General features: G+C 41.3%; 1 protein-coding gene across 1 annotated transcript in view; it reads right to left on the bottom strand.

The window, feature by feature from the left end:
* LOC122787912 (junction plakoglobin-like) overlaps positions 1–7,018 on the bottom strand; it is a 497,854-nt gene extending 490,836 nt beyond the window's left edge. Inside the window, exon 1 of the mRNA XM_044054837.1 lies at positions 6,865–7,018. The gene's annotated coding sequence lies outside the window, so the exon portion shown is untranslated. The remainder of the gene's footprint in view (positions 1–6,864) is intronic.
* Positions 7,019–19,924: the final 12,906 nt, after the last annotated feature.

The following is a 19,924-nucleotide window of genomic DNA, read 5'->3' as shown; positions in this document are numbered from 1 at the left end:
TCTTTAGCTCAGACCATAACACCCTTAAACACCAATTACAATCCTTTGTGTGTAGCTCACAGCATAGACCATAGCAGTATTAAAAGCAACTGGAAAGTGCTAGATGGTCATGGTGAAATCTGCAATTCCACATCAATTCAAGAGGACTGAAAGAAGATGAAATCTTTGTTGGAAAGATACAACAGTTTAGCAAGTGACAAAAACCATGGGGTACTCACCAGTGAGGCACGAGTAACAAAAAACACAACTTGGTTGGCTATAATAACCTGCATTAGAAGCTGAAGTGCAAATTTGCAGTTTTAAAAACTACTGTATTTTATTTTTTCTGTTACCCAATTGTTTCAATGAATAGTGCGCTGTGTCTCTCTGCAGTTAGTTCCAAACCCACTCTGTTCTTGTCTTGGTGGCTCTGGAATTGCCCACTCCTCCTGTAAGTCTGTATTTGAACACTCTCCTGGGTCCATCTCATTTGCTCACTTAACTGATTAAGACTTGAGAAGGCCAACCCACTTAGTAAAGTGCAAGAAGAGAGGAAGAACAATAAAAAAAATTGCACTTTATGCATCTGTTTTTACCGTATTTGAGTTTCCTCCTACTTTATTTTGCTTTTGCCTCTTCTTAAAAGTACTCAATTTTATTTAATTTATTCTGCTGCATTTATTACTGCTTGGTAGTAGCCTGATTAAAGTGTTTTGCTTTAAGCACTTGGGCTTCATACCAGTTGTTTTACATTAAGAAGGTTTGTGGTCTACACTGTTGTGGCAGGACAGGTAGCTTACATCCTTCTAAGCTGGGAATTGCTGATTGAAGGCTCAGTGTCTGCTCTTTCTAAAAGTGTATTAGTTATTCTACATTAAGAAGGTTTGTGGTCTGCACTCTTGTGGGAAGAGTGGCTAGATTCTGCCCTTCTGAGCTGGAAATTTCTGGTCACAGGCTTACTGTGCCTGCATATTTGAACTGTTTCTTTCTGAAACTGGTGCGCCTTATTGCTGTAGTATAGAACAGATTCAGACCTGCTAAATCTAGCTTTGTTTGTATAACTGGAGCACAGATCCAGGCCATCTTTCTTTGGAGAATGTTCCCCTGCACCCTAGTGGCAGGAGTGTGCAGTTAGAACATATCTGATTGAAGACTGCTGGAACAGGGCTCAGTTTTGAGCTTTTTTCTGGTTAATTGGGTAACTTAAGTTGGTTTGTTCGTTTGTTCGTATATTATATAAATAAATAAATAAAATATTGCATTCTATTCATCTGCTTTTACTGTATTTGTGTTTCTTCCTACTTTATCACTAGGGGCATTGACTACAACTCTGATCGGAGATATAGAACAATAAGTATCCTTTTTTGTGCATTTAAAAGTGCTTTTTTTATTGCATCTGCTTTATTTTCTGAAGCGAAAAACAAAGAAAAAAATATACTTGTTGCCTGCCTAAGCTAGTATAGTCTAGTTTTCAGGTTACTGCTGAATTCAGGGCTGTGTTACAAGTCTGTTTGCCCATACCTTACTTGGATAGAAGGACGTTTCTCTGTTCACCTGTGAGAGAGGGGGGCTTTGAACAGCCTAACCGTCCCTGGAGAAGTGGTTTCACCCAGAAATTAATAGTTTATTTGCCATTTTGGGCTAATTTCTCTCTCTCATTTCCCTACTATAAAATCCACATTTGCCCGGTTTTGCACGCCAAGCAGTGCTGGTTAGCTAGGGTATAACTATTCCCAGCTCCATAAAGTCTCCTCTTCAAATTTTCCCTTGGAATTAGACAAACTTTCAACTTATGTACTAAAACCATTCATTTCTCAGCCCGGCACTTGTTCAAAACTCATAGCAAGCACTTATAAACCCTAGCACTAGACCCCCCCCCCATACTGTACATAAGGACAAGGCTCTCTACTTGATCTTGCCAATCAGTAAAACAGTTCACTGTACCTATCCAGGCATGTGCAAAGGGCAGTTTCAGGTGTACTCCAGTCCAACTGGTGAATCTGGGCATTTTGAGGCAATGTTACAACTGCCTCATGTACACAGACAACCCTCTCCTCCTACCACCAAACACTAATATATCCAAGAGATGCAATTATACAGCCAAACTGGAGGCTAAGCTCTCTCAACCAAAGACTGGATCAGACAAGAGGAGAAGGGAAATACTTGCATCACACCACCAGTCTCATAGACCTATGAAACCAGCACCAGCAAACACACACAAATACACAAAAACATACTCAGACTCTAAATAAAAATCTGCAAAAGCAACAGAGACCTCCAAAGCAGACATCCAAGCAACCTCCACCCCTCAACAAAAAACATGCAACACATACTTCACAAAACCAGTATGCCACGCAATCACAGCCCTTAAGGCAAAATAACACAACCAACACACTAGTAATAGGTGACCAAGTCAGGCACACTGATGTCCCACTCAGTGAACTGAACAAGGAGAAGATTACTGTTAGCTGCCAGGATCCGCAACACTCAGGTCACTTCAGAACAAGTACAAATATAACTCTGTCATTGTCCATGTTGGTGTGAATGACCTGAGCCATACCTCCCTGGACTACATGAAGAGACATGAAAAGCTCTCTGATCATGTAGCCTAGGATGATATGACCCCGAGTAGCCATCCTGCCCTCACCAAGAATGATACAATGGTATAAAGAAAAAATCATCAATTTCAACAATTGGCCAAGTGTCTGGTGTCATTCAATCAAAGGGGATCCAGTGTCTGTCAGTCTGGGATGACATGCTCAACAAGCCACATTGTTTCGCTAGAGACGGCTTGCACCTGTCACCCTTAGGCTTTCGAATACTGGCCAAGGCTCTTGCCACCCCCATAGTGCTTTTTTTAGGCAAGGCCCACCACCGTAAATAGCACAAGTAACAAAAAACAGAGGGTAATACTACTCAATGCCAGTGGTCTAAACCTCAAAATGCATGCACTCGAGGCACTCCTCAGTAAGGAGAAAATAGATATATGTGCAGTAACAGAAACCTGGTTTAAGGCTCCAGAGAGCACCCCAGCACTACCAGGCTACAACTCATACCATACATTTCGACCACAGAACCCGGACTGAAATACAAAAGGAAGGGGAGTACCCATATTCATCAAGGATACCCACACCTCCAGGTTAGTGGCACAGCATGATGCGTCAGAGATCATCCATGTGCAACTAACAAGTAAAACTGCAATTAAAATTGTAGCTTGCTACAGATCACCCACCAATGTCCCAGGGCCCCCATTCTGCATTTCTGGAAACACTGGAAAACATAAAGATCCTACCAAACACCCTAATATTGGGTGATTTCAATTACCCAAACATTAAATGGGAAAACTACTCAAGTACTAACTCCCTTACCAAACATTTCCTAGACTTTATAAACTCAAATGCCCTGGATCAACTGGTCAACACTCCCACCAAAGGTGGCAACATACTGGACCTGGTCATCACCAATATGGGTGACCGGTGTTCCACACTGGAGGTCAACCCCTCGCTGGTTATATATGACAATAAACAAGATATCCACATTCCGCCCCCACCCCTGGTCGAGGAAACCATAAAAAACTTTTCAAAAGCAAACTTCACATTACTCAAGACAGAGGTGGAAAGTTTCAAAACCCCCATTTTAAAGGATAATGCTGTCCAAGATGCAAAAATCATTTACCAATGCATTCTACGGGCATCTACAAGAATGCTATCCCAAGCAAAACCAAGACTCACTCTTCCAAGAAAATAAAACCAGTCTAGTGGACCCCTGCCATAAACAAACTATACAATGGAAAGAGGAAACTAGTACAGAAAAAGAGTAAAATCCCAAGAATGGAAGACATCCCTGATCAGTATCAGCAAGAAACTATGATACCTCATAAAATCATCCAAGGCTAGCTTCGAAAGAAAAATTGCCAAAGACTCCAAAGATAGCCACAAGGCATTTTTTACCTATGTCAAGAATCTAAGTGGCAATGTTCAGATCTGCTCAGAGTTGGTGCAGAATGGCACAAAACATAGTGAACCGACCAATAAAATCACCAACATCCTGGCAGACAGGTTCAGTCTTCACCGCAAAAGGGGCCATAACCATACCAGAAGAATGCAGAGCCCTTGAAATCATAGACGCTCAGGTTAAAACAGCCCTCTCCAAAGCCAAAAATGCAGCATCAATGGGACCGGACTGTGTCCCAGGCTGTGTCCTACACAAGCTCAAAGATGAACCAACTCCTCACCTAAACACACTGTTCAGAACTCAACCTCTCCACAGGCTACGTACCCATAGAGTGGCGCACAGCAATGGTTATTCCACTCCACAAAGATGGAGTCACAACAGACCCCGGGAACTATCACCCTATAAACAGGACTAGCTTGGTCTGCAAGGTTATGGGGCACATCATCATGGAACTCATTAACAGAGACATTGGGAACCTCCAAACACTGGGCCCTACCCAGTTCAGCTTTAAGGGCAGATCAAGCCTCCTAAACCTGGTGGATTTATTTGAGACAGTAGTTACCAAGGCTATAGAGAAGGGAAAGGTGGTACACACAGCCTGCCTAGACCTCACAAAGGCCTTTGACACCATTCCCCATTCTGGTATTATAGACAAGCTCACCAGCCTGAACATAAACCCCTACATCACAAGGCAGGCAGCCAACTGGCTCACTGACAGAACCCACATGGTGAGAGTTGCGGGAGCTAGGTCCACAAAACGTCCTTTGGACCTGTAAATGCCCCATATGACCCACAGGCACACAGAGTATGCAACTTAGTAAAACATATGAAGAAATAACTTAGTCTGGGGTGTAGTTACCACATAATTGATACTAAAAGAATCATTCAAGATTGTTGTAAACAGAAATTTTTTGCATACAAAAAAAAAAAAAAAAACAACAATTATACATTTATCGTATACATAAAAGTATTTTTGACTTAACATTTAATTTGAAGAAGGTACAAGAGTTTGAAGAGAGGAAAGTGCTCAATAAAAAAGTATTAATATTTTAGAGTGCGTTTCCCAGGATTCCTTTAAAGAACATTATGTAGTTCTACACATCACAAAAAATAAATAAAATAATTCTGTCATCACTGCTTATTATAATTAGAAAAAGGATAACATCTTGCGTTTAGCACCATATAACCAAAAAAAAAAAAAAAAGTCACAAAAAAGCATTGCAGGTCAATCTGCAGAAATAATCAAAAGACAGTACAGATTAAGGTTACCAGTGGGAAAGGAGTGTATAGAAGAAAAATATATCATGAGTTCACTGGCTAAAAACAGGACCACGACTGTAATGGTAGTACGGCTGCCCATCATATCATTCCAGCTTACAACAAATTTGAAAATGTTTTAATGTCTATACGAATGACCACAAAGGAGAAGGGGCTGAGACCTAATTTTAATGTTAAAAAAAAATGCAGAACTGCAGTAACCCAATACACCAGACTGACAACATTAATGCAATAATCCATGAATTGAGTGTGAGAAGAGGACCTATAGCGTTCTGATATTCTGGCATCCTACTGAATAACTTTTGGGGGGGTACTCAAGCACCTCAGTCTTAAGGCTGACATAGTATAAAACACACACCAACCTCAGTGACAGTTTTTTTGTTGTTGTTCAGATATCCTCTCAACCACCACAAACTGAAAACGGAGGCTTATTTTGCACAGCCACACAATGTACATTTGTATCCACACTTTAAATATACAGTAATAACACAGGTGTTGGCACAGCTGGTATGAAATTCTAGCTTGCTACCCTAAAATAGAGCCCTTAGCAAAGATATTACCTATTTACAAAAGTGACAATAAATTGCTGGAAATACGTTTGTTTATGCAGTAAATACAACACCAAACACTTGCCAAACTAAAGCTGCAACGAACGTACAACTACTCGGACACCCATTTCGGCTGGTTTAGTGAACAGAGAATGAAACTTTACATGTTTACATCACAAAGACTGCCAGTAGAGGGAAATCCAGATATACGGTGGGTGTGTGTGTGGAGGGGGGGGACAATCCAGAAATCTACCCCATTTTTCACCCCAATCCGTCAGGCTGTTTTTACGCATTAAAATTACCACAATTAATTATTTAGGAAAGGTAAACTAATTCCAACTATGCCAGAGCACACTTTTATGTCAGCACTGAGCATAAGGTCATACAACCACAAAACTGATCAACAGCAACTAGGTCTTTTGGAGACGAAATCAGTTGACTAACCACCTCCAGGTGCACAGGCAATCACATACTCTGCAATCTTAAATCCCTTCTGTAACACTGCGCCCACACTCAAAGCCAAAACATCTCTGCAAGACGTGCGATCACCCACTGCTTTAACTGCCAGCCACCTCACATCCAACACACAATTGCAATCACCACTTTAAAAACCGGTTTCACAAGAACAGATACATCCAGAAAAGAAAACAACCAGCTATCACGTTTAAATTACCAATACTACCAATACACCTGACAATCTTCAAATAACACAAATCATTAGTAAATCATTCGTCAAAGAAACTTCAGTCAGAAACCTTTATACTTGTATTTACAGATATACTGTATCAAACCCGCACACGAAACAATATCCCCAACAGTCCTAAACCTCTTTGACTCTCCGCACTTACCATTTAGCTAAACGGTAAAGGACATCGTGTAACAAACTCAGCACAGCGAGTAAAACTAGAAGTTGGCTTTGACCAAATCAACTTATGTAAATTACACCGTAGAATAAGACAGCGCAGCTATAGAAATGCATTACACAGTTTACTTTGTAATCTTTAAACTCAACTTCATGAGCCATTTTAGCTTGCTATAAACTGTTCAACGCCCTACGATCACAAACCGACCTTTTAGATATACTACTGAGTGAAAACAAACATACCTTACTTGGATCTAGACTCCTAGAACAATAACGTGTAGTAAGTACTGTAGATTTCCAAGCAGGCAAGGAACCACACTTTTCCCTAAAGTCACTTCACAAACGCCTAAACCATTTAGATTAACAAAAGCCGACTCGCACCAAAAGCCCCCAAGGCCACCGCCCAACCGCTAGTAAACCCGCCTCCCCAGAAGCACCAAACCACGGCTTTGTTTCTAATTCGACAACAGCCGATCAGTCATAACGATATTTCCCGAAGACTGACGCTAGACTTGATCAATCGTAGTTTAGAAAACAGCGAACTCCGTTTCCGATAGGACTTGTGGATGACGTAACTAGGGCGTTGATATGAGCAACACCTACGGAGCAGAGACCCGCCTTGGTTTGTTGAAGAACGGCACGCAGCAATCATACTACGTGTTATTGGGTGGTGTGAAGTATTATTGACAGGGCTGTACCTGCCCTTACTCAGTAAGATGTTTGTGTTTTACTTACTGAGAGTTGACTATACCTGGGTGACGTAAGGGTGCTACTCCACCTAGTTCCCAGGTGGATCATTTCTAAGATAGAAAAACAGGTCTAGGCGTGGTTGAATGCAGACATCGAATGAAATAAGAATTGTCTATTATTTGCCAAGCCGATGCTAATGTAATTGTGTTTGTATTTATTTACTTTATTGGACAAGTAAGTACATTAAAACACGTTGCGAAAACAGCTCACGAAGACGCTGTCTTAAAAAATAACGTCTTGTAAACGGTGCAAATGGATGTTGATTTCCTTAATTTTTATGTTTTAATGAAGTTTAATAGCCGCTTGTAATTGTTGAATTGATAAGATACAGTGTTTTATTTTCTGACCAAACGTTATATTAATAATGAATCAAACAGAAGCTACTCACGTTATAAACTGAACTGTTGAGTCATGGTTTAAGATGGGGAATGTAGGATTTATTTTATTATGGATATGGAAGCGGGGCAGAGCCTAATCGGCCAAGCAGCATGCATAAGGCGTTGAACTATAACGGCAGATTGGACCCCATTTCTTAGATATTCCCCATTTTATTTTATTTTTTTGATGTACCACTCCTATAACATTATTGGCTGTGGCAAATTATATAGAATTGCAATGTGTAAATAATGCGGATTTGGATATTTTTATTTTATTTTTCAGAAAAAGCTGGAATAACTCCGAACTGGAGCAATATTTAAAGAAAATGTCTCTTAAATCTGTCTTGATATATTTGATTTGTTCTGGGCTTCAGGTAAAGGCTCTTGCCTCCCCCATAATGCCTTTTGTAGGAAACGTGATGAGGTTAAAACTAATTTCAACAAAACGCAAATTTAAAGGTTATGCTGCCAAACGCTAGGAGTCTAAATATGAAGCTGCACTCATTTCAAGCATTTTTAACCCTGGAAAATGTAAAATGTTGACATTTGCGCAGTCGCAGAAACATGATTCAAAGTTGCTGAGAGCACCCCAGCCTTACCTGGTTACTTATTCTGTCATATAATCCGACACCAAGCAATGGGCAGTAAAGTCAAAAGAGGTGGAGTTACTGTGTGTGTGTGTGTGTGTGTGTGTGTGTGTGTGTGTGTGTATATATATATATATATATATATATATATATATATATATATATATATATATAATTATTATTAAAGACATACACACCTCCATGCTGGTCAAACAGTATGATGCACAGGCGACATGCCAGGTGTAGTTAACCATTGACGAGAACCCTGTACAAATCAAAGCTAGCTACTGGCCCCAAATATGACTTGAGATGTCCACTCCACCTATCTGGGCCTCTTCAAATCTATCAAGATTCAACCCTTTACCATGATCCTGGGTGACTTTAACTACCTCAACATAGACTGGAAGAACTACTCATGCCAGAACGCAAATGCCCAAAGATTCCAAGATTTTGTCAATGCAAATGCTTTGGAACAGCTAGTCGATACCCCCACAAGAGGTGATAATATCTTGGACTTGCAGCAACCCTGCAGTATTATCCTCCCTGGTAAGATCCGACCATAAAGCTGTCACTTTCAAAGTCACCATCTCCCCTGACCCCCCCCTCTAGCTAGGGCCAAAAAGAAAAATAACTTCTCCAAAGCTGATTACAGCCTCCTGAGGGATGGTATAAGTGGCTTCACACCCCACCCCCTCTCTAGGAACTGGCACCAGTATCTAAAACTATACCAAACCTATATACGTGCATTTATATATATGCATGGACTCAGGAGTACCCAACAAGACTAAATCATCCTCCCCAAGGAAGCATAAACCTGTCTGGTGGACATCTGCAAGAAGTAAACTCTATAAGAAAACGAAAACATTGCTGTCCAGGACCAAGAAGGAGCAGGTGCCCAATTGGAAGCAATCTGTCCTAAGCCTGAACAAGCAAATAAGAGCACTAGTACTAGGGTACATCTTTACTCTTTCTAAGCGCAACCTAGTTGGATGGGAAACAGAAAATACATCCCTGGGATTCCACCCATGTACCTGCTAGACAGGGGCATTGGGCATTGACTTGTCTAAACATGGGATAAACTCTTGGCTAGGCTTATAAGGGCCGCAGGGCCAATAGCCTAGTAACTTCCTATGAGCTTAAGCGCAACCTGAATAACTGGATGGTGAACAGAAACCACCTCTGGGAGTCCACCTGTGTCCCTGCTGGATAGGGGTATCGGGTGCTGAATTGTCAGAGCATGTCCCAAGACTCGCACTTCACACTCCTAAGCACCCTAGAGAATATTAGGGTCCAACCTAACACTGTCATACTGGGCAACTTCAACTACCTCTCCATTAACTGGGAAGTCTACTTGTGTACCAATACACCTGCCCAATGCTTCCTGGAATTCATTAATTCCAATGCCCTGGACCAGCTCATTTTTACCCCCACTAGAGGTAGCAGCATCCTTGACTTGGTCATTACTAATATGGGCGACCGTTGCTCTACACCAATAGTAAACTCCTCCCTTGTTAGATCTGACCACAAACTAATCTCCCTGGAAATTCGCACCCCCCCCCCCTCCACAAAGGTAACCACCATAAAAAACTTCTCCAAAGCTAGCTTTGGGTTCCTAAAAACAGGTGGCTAACTTCACAGCACCCAAGCAAATGGAGAATAGTTGCATGACCGCCAAATCATACAGCAGTGCACTGTACGAACACGTACACAAATACATGGATCTCGCCATACCCAATAGAACTAAAAGGAAGTCCATCTGCTGCACAGGTTAAAACAGCATTGTCCAAGGCCAAGAATACAGCTTGTATGGGACCTGACAATATCCTTGGCTGTGTCATACATGAACTACAGAGTGAAGTGGCATCTCACCTGTGTGCCCTGTTCAATCACAGCCTCACCTCAGCCTTTGTCCGTAGCGAATGGCACACTGCTACAGTCAAACCTCTCCACAAAGCAGGAGTGACTACAGACACTGGGAACTATCTCCCCATTAGATTGATGAGTCTGATATGCAAGGCTATGGAATGCATCATCATGGACCTAATAAACAAGGATATAGGGAATCTCCAAACTCTGGATCCTACACAGTTTGGTTTTGTGAAGGGTAGATCATGCCTGCTCAACTTGGTTGACTTCTTTGAGTCAGTCACCGAAGCTGTGGATGAAGGCAAGGTGGTTCTTACTGCCTACCTTGATCTGGCCAAGGCCTTTGATACCATTCCCCACTCAGGAATCATAGAAAAACTCACTAAGCTGGGCATCAACCCATATATCACTAGGTGGGTTGCAAACTGGCTCACAGAACCCACAGTGTGAAAGTAGCTGACTCCAAGTCAGACTGCTGACCAGTCACGAGTGGAGTACCACAGGGTTTGGTCCTGAGTCCTCTCCTGGTTGGTATTTACTTAGTCCAGGCCAACATGAAGGGACTCTGGCTGACAAAGTTTGCATACGATTGCAAGTTGGGCGCTATTATTAACTTCCCAAGTGATGTTAACATCCTACAGAAAGGCCTCATTGAGACCGACTAGTGTCAGAACCATGGCCTTAAGTTCATTGCCAAAAAATGTCAGCACTCCCTTTTGGAAAAAAAATGGTTCCCTTTAATTACCACATCAATGGTAGTCCACTGAACACGGAAGGCATTATAAGAGATCTGGGAACACAGGTTGACAGCAACCTCTCTTTTGACCACCACATTGCCATTGTGGTCAGAAAGTCCTTCTTTGTGGCACATCTCATTACTAAGGGTTTTGCATCCAGGAAGAAAGAGGTCATCATCTCCCTGTACTCTTCTGTCATTAGGCCAGTCACAGAGAACAATGCCCCATTTGGCATGTACCTCACTAGACACCTGCAACAACTGGAGAGGCCACAAAAGTACCTCACAAAGAGGATCCTAGGCCTTAAACACTTGTCCTATATGGACAAACTAAAAAAACACCAGCTATTCACTGTCTCATATTGCCTACTTAGAGGCAATCTCTGCTTGACTTACAAAGCCATGTCTGACCCAGCTCTGTTAGAAATGCTACATCTAAAGAAATCCCAATCCCTCTGCACCACATGCTCCAGAGACCTCAACCTCATTGTCAATCAATAGAACATGCTGGAGGGACTGGTTCATAACCCAGAGACTACCTATGCTATGGAATAGACTTCCCATACATGTCAAGCAGAGCACCTCACTGGCCCACTTCAAGAGAAATCTTGGTGAGTAGATGGGAAATAGAAAATTCACCCCGGGGATCATTCCACTGGCCCTACTCAACAGAGGCACTAGGAACTAAGGTCGGGTGGCACAATGCCAGGTTAATTCTATGGGCTAGGTTTGTAAAGGCTCCAGGGCCATTAGCCTGGTACACACTAATAAACCTATTAGCTTCTAGATTTGAGGCTAAGCAATTTCTTAAAGGCGTTCTTAATATTAGACCTCCCGCCTGTTCCTCCTCCCTGAGATCTTACTTTTGTTCTGGAAAATTTGACTCTGGCTCCTTTTGTGCCTGCTGTTTCAGCTTCCTTGCAACATTGTTCCTGGAAAACAGTTATTTTGTTAGCTCTTACATCTGTCAGATGGGTGTCTGAGTTGCAAGCTTTTATGGCTTGTCCACTTTTTTTGATATTTCATGAGGACAGGGTGCCCTTGAGTACTAATTCTTTCATGCCCAAGGTGGTTAATGAGTTGTCACTTAATCAGTCTATTAATTTGCCTACTTTTTCCCCCTCTCCACATTCTGACAGACAGTGCTGCATACCTTAGACGTGCATAGTCAGCTCAGATTTTTATTTGGATAAAACTAAAGTCATTAAAAATCAGACCAGTTGTTTGTTTCATTTCATTCTAGGTCTTTAGGTTTGGCTGTATCCAAGTAAACTATTTCTACTTGGATTTCAAAGGCTATTTCCTTTTGTTATACTTTTCATGGTGAGAGCCTTCTTTCTTCTGTAAAGGCTCACTCCACTAGAGCTGTGGCTTCTTCTTGTGCTTTTTTCAAAGGCTTAGACGCCAATTCTGTTCTTGAAACTGTTGCCTGGACTTCTGTGCATACCTTTACCAAACATTACCAGTTGGATGATATCTCCAGAGCTAGAGGTGGTTTGGCTGATGTCATTCTTCATGGGTTTTTAGAGGGCTCAGCTGCTGCTATCTCCTCCCAAGTTTCTTCTTGAGCTTTCGCACTCCCATATGTAATGAATGCTGCAGCGGCGAATGTAAGGACATAGTACAGTTGTATAAAATCTTACCATAGCATTTAGATGTCCTTGCCTTCACCCCTGCAGTATTCACTCCCTCCCTCCCTCCACCCCCCCCAGTCTTTTTTTTTTTCCCTTCCTGGATGTGCAGGTTCTCTTTTTGGTTTTCCTTGGACTACTGTTCCTACTGGGGCAGTCAGTTCTGAGGATGGTACATAGCCTGAGCATCACCTTGCCCTATGCTATGCAAAGAGTGTGTAGGTGATGTTCAGCGTACCTTAAAGCAATGGTAGACTTTAGTAAACTGGCCTGACAGTGGGCTTCACAGTAGGGAATCCCATTTATAAAGAGTACTGCAGTGGTGAAGCTAAGGACATCTACTGTTATGGTAAGATTTTACACAACTATACTTTCAACCTGTCTCCATGGTTTTGGGAGGAATCCAGAATGAACCATTTGTGAAAATCCAAGAGAAGCATGGAGGATAAGCAGGCTTTTCAAACAGCATCTTCTCTCAGAGGGAATCTAACAGAGGAACCAAGAAGTGAGGCAGCAGAACTAAGCACTGCATGCACAACATAAAGCTTGTGGTAATTTTAAGAATGAATTTCAGAAAAAAACACAAGGCAGACACAGGAACTGCAGAAACGTAGAATAATGTTTGTAATGCTATGATGTACAAAACAGCAAAGTCAACAGACTAACATCTGTGTTGTACGTTACTGATTTTGCAGTTGCATTTTGCCACTTGGTGTGTGTCAGAGCTAAAAGATCCACATGGACCAGCCCACTAACATACAAACAAATACTTAACAGGACATGCAACATCTCTGCAGATATGTAACAATGCACATATTTACAATATCAGTTACTCCAGTTTACCACTTGTAAAGTGAAGTGCAAGTGTAATCAACAATTATGCTCCTACTGTTATTTACTTGTGGAGCTATCTATTCTATGCATCATTTTTCCATTACCACTGTATATAATATCATGCTCCTGTACCTCTCACTCCCAAACGATTATTATAAACAGAGTCATTGCTTACATGTGTGTTGTAGCAATACAGTTATGCTTTCTTTAAACCGAAACACATCCAGACAGAGGTGCTGGAAGCTGTTGAAGGCTGGGGTCAGAGGGTGACAGGGAGTATTTAGTGATCCAAAAGGGGCAATTTTAAAAACTATTTACTACCTCAACATAGGTTCACTTGGAGGACATTTTAAGCATAACCAATTTCCCTTTTGGTGCTTGAATTAACATTTCCTGATTGGTCTTGCCATCCCATGGCTGATAATTTTATATTATCCCTAGTGAGAATAACCATGATCATGCTATAGATGATTTGAAGGGGGACCCTTGTAAGGGATGCAGCATTTAGGCACTGCCTCTATCCATTAGTGTCACAAGGGGCAATCCTGGGGTGCACTTTCTATTGCCCATATTTAGATCCAAGTCACATTTGAATGTGGACAGGGGTGACCTTTGTTTTACTTGAATGGAGAGTCTGTTCTGGAACAGTGGAATCCTCTGTGATATATATCCATCTTTTCACACCATTCTGTTTGGATACCTGGACTGAGCATTTCTGATGCTGTTTGATTTGCTGATGTTCAGTAAACCCATCATTACTGGGTCAGAGGATGCCTTGTATGTCAGACAAAGGTCACCTGTTAGTACTCTGTAGGGTGTTTGGTATAGTGATAAGGTTTTGAGGTGGTCCCTGCAAGACCTATTGCTTAGGATTTTTATCCTTTTAGTAAGGCATTGCTGTGGGGCAGTCCACTTGTGCGTGTCTGCACAGATGCATGCCAAAGTGGGCAATATACAAAATGATTGATGTAATCAGGGCTTCGTCAAGGGGGACAACAACATCTCTAGATCTAGTTGCAATCAGTTTGTTCATAAACTGCGCAATATGGAAATACTTTCTTATGACACTGGACACATGTTGGTCAAAAGTTAGGTCACTGTTCGCATAAGTTCCCAAATGCCAAATAATTGGGCCAACTCTTAGGGGGATATTGTCAAATTGGTAGTTCCCTGAGGTAGACAACTTCCTAAAGGATATGATAATGTGTATTTTGGAGTTTAGTTTCAATTTATGATTCTGGCACCAGTTATTGTTTGGGACAAACCACCTTGCATGATGGTTAAGTAATGTGGGGATTCAATAACTGCTCTTAGCTTGCAGTCATCTCAGACTTGGTTAGTGAAAGCCCTTTGGTATTTGCTTCTACTTCCAAGAAGTAGATGTCAAACAGGAAAAGTCTCAACACTGAACCCTGGGGGACTCCATTGGTAACCTGCCCTATTTAGATCTCCTGCATCCTGTGAGCCAGTTGACAGTCCATCTAGTGATGTAAGGGCTTACTCCCAGTTTATTCAGCTTTTCTATTATACCAGAGTAGGGAATTGTGTCAAAAGGCTTGGCCAGGTCAAGGTGATGTAGTGTGAACTGTTTTACCTTCATCCATTGCTTTGGTGACAATAATAAAGCTTACAATTTGCCCATGATTTTGAGTTTTTCCATACTCTTTCTCCCTGATTCTTGCCCTAAGAGGTTGACAGATCAGAGCATATGTTTGACTGTCCCTGATTTTGTCATATTTTGGTCTGTGTCTCATAAGATGTGGTTTTCTGGCAAATTTATGAGGCTTGCAAAACTTAAATAATGATAGACATTTGAGTTTCAAACTTCTGGACTTTAGAAAATGCATGCTAATGCAAAACTTGTTATTATAGCAACTAAGCATGTAAGAACATTGTTATACTTAAAATCTGTCCCTGATTTTGTACCTTTTTCCCAACCTATTACATTTTTGGCTTTATCACGTGAGCTATGAGGTTTAAATAAGGAACTGTGAGCAAAAGCTGTTTACCACTTTCAAGCTCAACTTGCTGCTTTCTTTTTCATTTGTTCAGTTAAATAAAACAAGTGCAACAAAAACTGGGCAACTTGAAAAATAAGTGACATATCTAAAGGCTTAAAAGCAGGAATAGCTTTAACACTTTTATAAGCATAGTAAAAATAATGCAATATTTTTTATTGTGCTTTTAAATAAATGTATTATTCTTGCTTGACTTTAAAAAATCTAACAAAATTGGGGTCCATTTCAGTAATGGAAAAAAATGAGAAAACAAAACAAGAAGACTTAAGGCCAGGAAGAAACTGTATGAACTTCTACTGAAAACACATTAACAGTAGAGTCTTTCTATCCTGCATTGTCTTACTTTATCATCACCATTATTATCATTGTTGTTATTACTTCGCAAATGACTGCCCAGAATGTACCTGACTGGGCTGCTGCTACTTCAGTTGAGGTCCACATTCCACTGAACTGCACTGGGATGTTCAACAATTTGACCGTTATTAAGAGTAACAGTGAAAGCCATAAACTCAAAAAACAGAAGCAAGTGCTTGTAGTATGGACTGCGCCCAACTATACCAATTCTTTATACATTTTTTAAAAACAGACACTGTGGGGTGCAAATCAACCAAATAAACCATGGACGGGGGGGGGGAGGTTGGCATAATGGTTAAGGTGTTTACCTTACAGACACAAAGTGCAGGGTTTGATTCTCAGATAAGGTAATTGGTTATTTGCCTTTACTGGAAAATATTAAGATAGAACCAAACACCCTAATACTGGGTGATTTTAACTACCCTGCCATTAACTGGGAAAATTACTCATGTCCCAACACCTTTGCGCAACGGTTCTTGGAATTCATAAATTCCAACGCCCTGGATCAACTAATCCATAGTCCCACCAGGGGCTGCAATATCCTAGACCTGGTCATTACCAACATGGGAAATCAATGCTCCATACCTATGGTCACCCCCTTGTTAGTCAGGTCTGACCATAAGCTAATCACCCTTAACATCCACATCCCACCCCCCAGTAAAGAAACCACCATAAAAAACTTCTCCAAAGCCAACTTCATGCTACTCAAGTCAGAAGTGACAAACTTCATGACACCCATGCAGACGGGAACTGAAAGTTCAACTGCTGAATCCTACACTAAGGCACTGTATGAGCACATCCACTCATGCATGAATCGTGCCATCCCAAATAGAACCAAAATGCTCTCATCCAAAAAAAGGAAGCCAATCTGGTGGTCCCCTGCCATAAACAAACTTTACAGCAAAAGGAAGAAACTTTTGCAGAAAAGAGGAAAATCCCTGGATGCAAAAAACTCCCTTACTAGCCTCAGTAAGAAACTGAGATGCCTCATAAAATCCTCCAAAGCTAGTTACGAAAATAAAATTGCCAAAGATTCCAAAGACAACCACAAAGCATTCTATAACTATGTCAAGAATCTAAATGGCAATGCTCAGATCTGCTCTGAGCTAAAACAGAATGGCGTTAAATATACTGATCCGAAGTATATTGCCAATATCCTGGCAGATCGATTCAGTGCCAACTTCACCCCCCTCTCACCCCCTAAATGGCCCATCTCAATACCGGAAGATTGCCAAATTCCAGTAATAATGGCCACACAGGTACAAAACACACTCTCTAAAGCCAAGAATACAGCATCCATGGGACCAGATGACATCCCGGGCTGTGTACTACATGAACTACAATATGAACTGGCACCTCACCTAAGTGTCATGTTTAATCATAGCCTCACCTCAGGTTTCGTGCCCACTGAGTGGCGCAGAGCTACAGTTATCCCAATCCACAAGGGGGGATCCACCTTGGATCCCGAAAAACTACCGTCCCATCAGTCTGACAAGCTTTATCTGCAAGGCCATGGAGCGTATTATCATGGAACTTCTAAACAAAGACATTGGCAACCTTCAAACACTGGACCCCACCCAGTTTGGGTTTGTGAAGGGCCGATCTTGTCTCCTGAACCTGATTGACTTCTTTGAATCAGTCTCCAGAGCCATGGACAAGGGTAAGGTGGTCCACACAGCCTATCTAGACCTTGCCAAGGCCTTTGACACCATCCCCCACTCTGGAATCATAGATAAACTTACTAAGTTGGCCATTAATCCGTATGTCACCCAATGGGTTGCTAAATAGCTTATTGATAGAACCCACACTGTAAAAGTAGCCGACTCCAAATCTGGCTCCAGACAAGTGACAAGTGGAGTACCTCAGGGTTCAGTGATGGGGCCGCTCTTGTTTGGCATCTACTTCTCTGAAGTACAGGTCAACACTAAGGGACCCTGGCTAACAAAGTTTGCAGATGACTGCAAACTGGGAGCCATTATTGAATCCCCAAATGATGTGGATACTCTACAAAAGGGCCTTAAAGAAACAGATGCTTGGTGCCAGAGCCATGGGCTCAAACTCAATGCCAAGAAATGTATTGTTATCCCCTTTGGGAAAAAACATGTATCCATGAATTACCATATAGGTGGCAGTACACTAAACACAGAAAGTGTGATAAGAGACTTAGGGACACAGGTGGACAGTGGTCTCACCTTCGATAACCACATCGCCACAACAGTCAGGAAATCCTTCTATGTGGCACACCTCATCACAAAGGGCTTTTCTTCCAGAAAAAAGGAGGTCATTGTCCCACTGTACTCATCCCTCATTAGACCCATTATAGAATACAACGCCCCATTTGGTATGTACCTCTCAAGACATCTGCAACAACTGGAAAGGCCTCAGAAATACCTCACTAAAAGAATCACAGGCCTAAAGCAGATGCCCTACGCTGACTGCCTTAAAAAACTCCAGCTATACTCTGTCGCATATCGTCTACTCAGAAGCGATCTCTGCTTAACATACAAGGCCATGTCAAACCCAGAGCTGTTGGACATGCTACACTTAAAGAAATCCCAATCCCTCAGAGCTACACGCTCCAGGGATCTAAACCTTGTCATCACAATAAACAAAACATGCTGGAGGGATAGGTTCCTGACCCAGAGACTCCCCAGACTCTGGAATAGATTGCCCATACATGTCAAGCAGAGTGCCTCTTTGGACCTCTTCAAGAGGAACCTTGACGATTGGATGGGAGAAAGGAAATTCACCCCAGGGATCACGTCAGTTGCCCTGCTAGACAGGGGTCCAGGAAAGTAAATAATGTGGGAAAAAATAGCCAGGGAATTGTTATGGCTAGGCTTGTATAGGCCCTAGGGCTGATAGCCTAGTACCAACCTATGAACCTATGGTTAGGCTTAAAAGGGCCCACAAGGGCAGTTAGCCTAGTACTAATCTATGAACCTATGACTGAAATGAAATAAAACTTTAATCAAAAACGCTTAACATAATCACCCTGTTTTTCATTTCAACCTTTGGGACTTCTTCAGACAGTGATTACGTTAAGCTTTTTTGATTAAAGTTGATTAAAGTTTTATTTCAGTTCAGTTATTGGTTTATTTGGTTGATTTGCACCCCAGTATGTCTATTTTTGAAGCCATAAACTATTGTAATTTGGAATGAAACAACAACGTGTCAGTTATAAAATAAGAAGTTCTTTTGTTCCGTTATTGCCAAACACGGAAGAAAAGCACTTTTTTTTTTTTTTTTTTTTTACAACTGGCACTGTTTTTTCATTACAATTTCTGATAGCTTATAGCAAATAGTGCAAAATACTAGAGCAAGATCATGGTCAAATGTGATCCTAGGCAAGGTAATAGATTGGGGCCCCCCTCCCCAGCCATTTCAGTGTTCCATTACTTGGCTAGTTTCTTATTTACTTCTACAATGATTACAGATATTGAAAAAGTAGCAGCTAGCCATTTGCTAAACAAGCAATACAGTCTCACAATGAAAACAAACTTAGCATGAGCAGTAAACTTCTCTGACCTTGAAACTCACATTCATTGAAATGGCATGAAAACCCACATTCAAAGAAAATGCATCTGGGCAGTGGAGAATTAAGTTTACCTTTGGGCTGTTTTCAAACCATAGGCTCCTTGCACACTTTTTTTAGGGCCATGCATACATGTATGTGTTCTTTGATTCACCTTCCAGATTATATTAAAGTATATTCCTTGTATAATCCAGCACCACTTGTTAGAATGTGTTTTAAATTTGTAGTTTTGAACATTCTTCTAATAAGCAATGAAACAAAATGTATGAACCAATAATGATAAAGCTACCAATTTCAGAAAATTTCAACCATAAAGGGCTATTCAAACTTCTGTCATTACAATCTACCAATATCACTCAATAAGCACAATCTTTGCAGAGATAAAATCATCCAAATAATTCCACATTAAAGAGATCTGTAACTTATGAAGAGGTTGCTACTGGCAAGCGACTTTAAATTCAGTGCCTGCTGCCCTTGAAGAATTAATTGCCTAAGTTACATTAATAAAATTGGTAAGATGGTAATATTGCAATAGGGAATGACTGACAGACCGACAACAAGTTCATAGTTACTAGGCATCTTAATCAAAGGAAGACATACTCGGATATGTAGAAC

Source organism: Protopterus annectens, chromosome 13.part0 (genome assembly GCF_019279795.1).
Source record: "Protopterus annectens isolate FY-2018-M chromosome 13.part0, PAN1.0, whole genome shotgun sequence".
NCBI lineage: Eukaryota > Metazoa > Chordata > Ceratodontiformes > Protopteridae > Protopterus > Protopterus annectens.
Note: the sequence above shows the minus strand (reverse complement) of the source record. Positions and strands in the feature narration are given on the sequence as shown.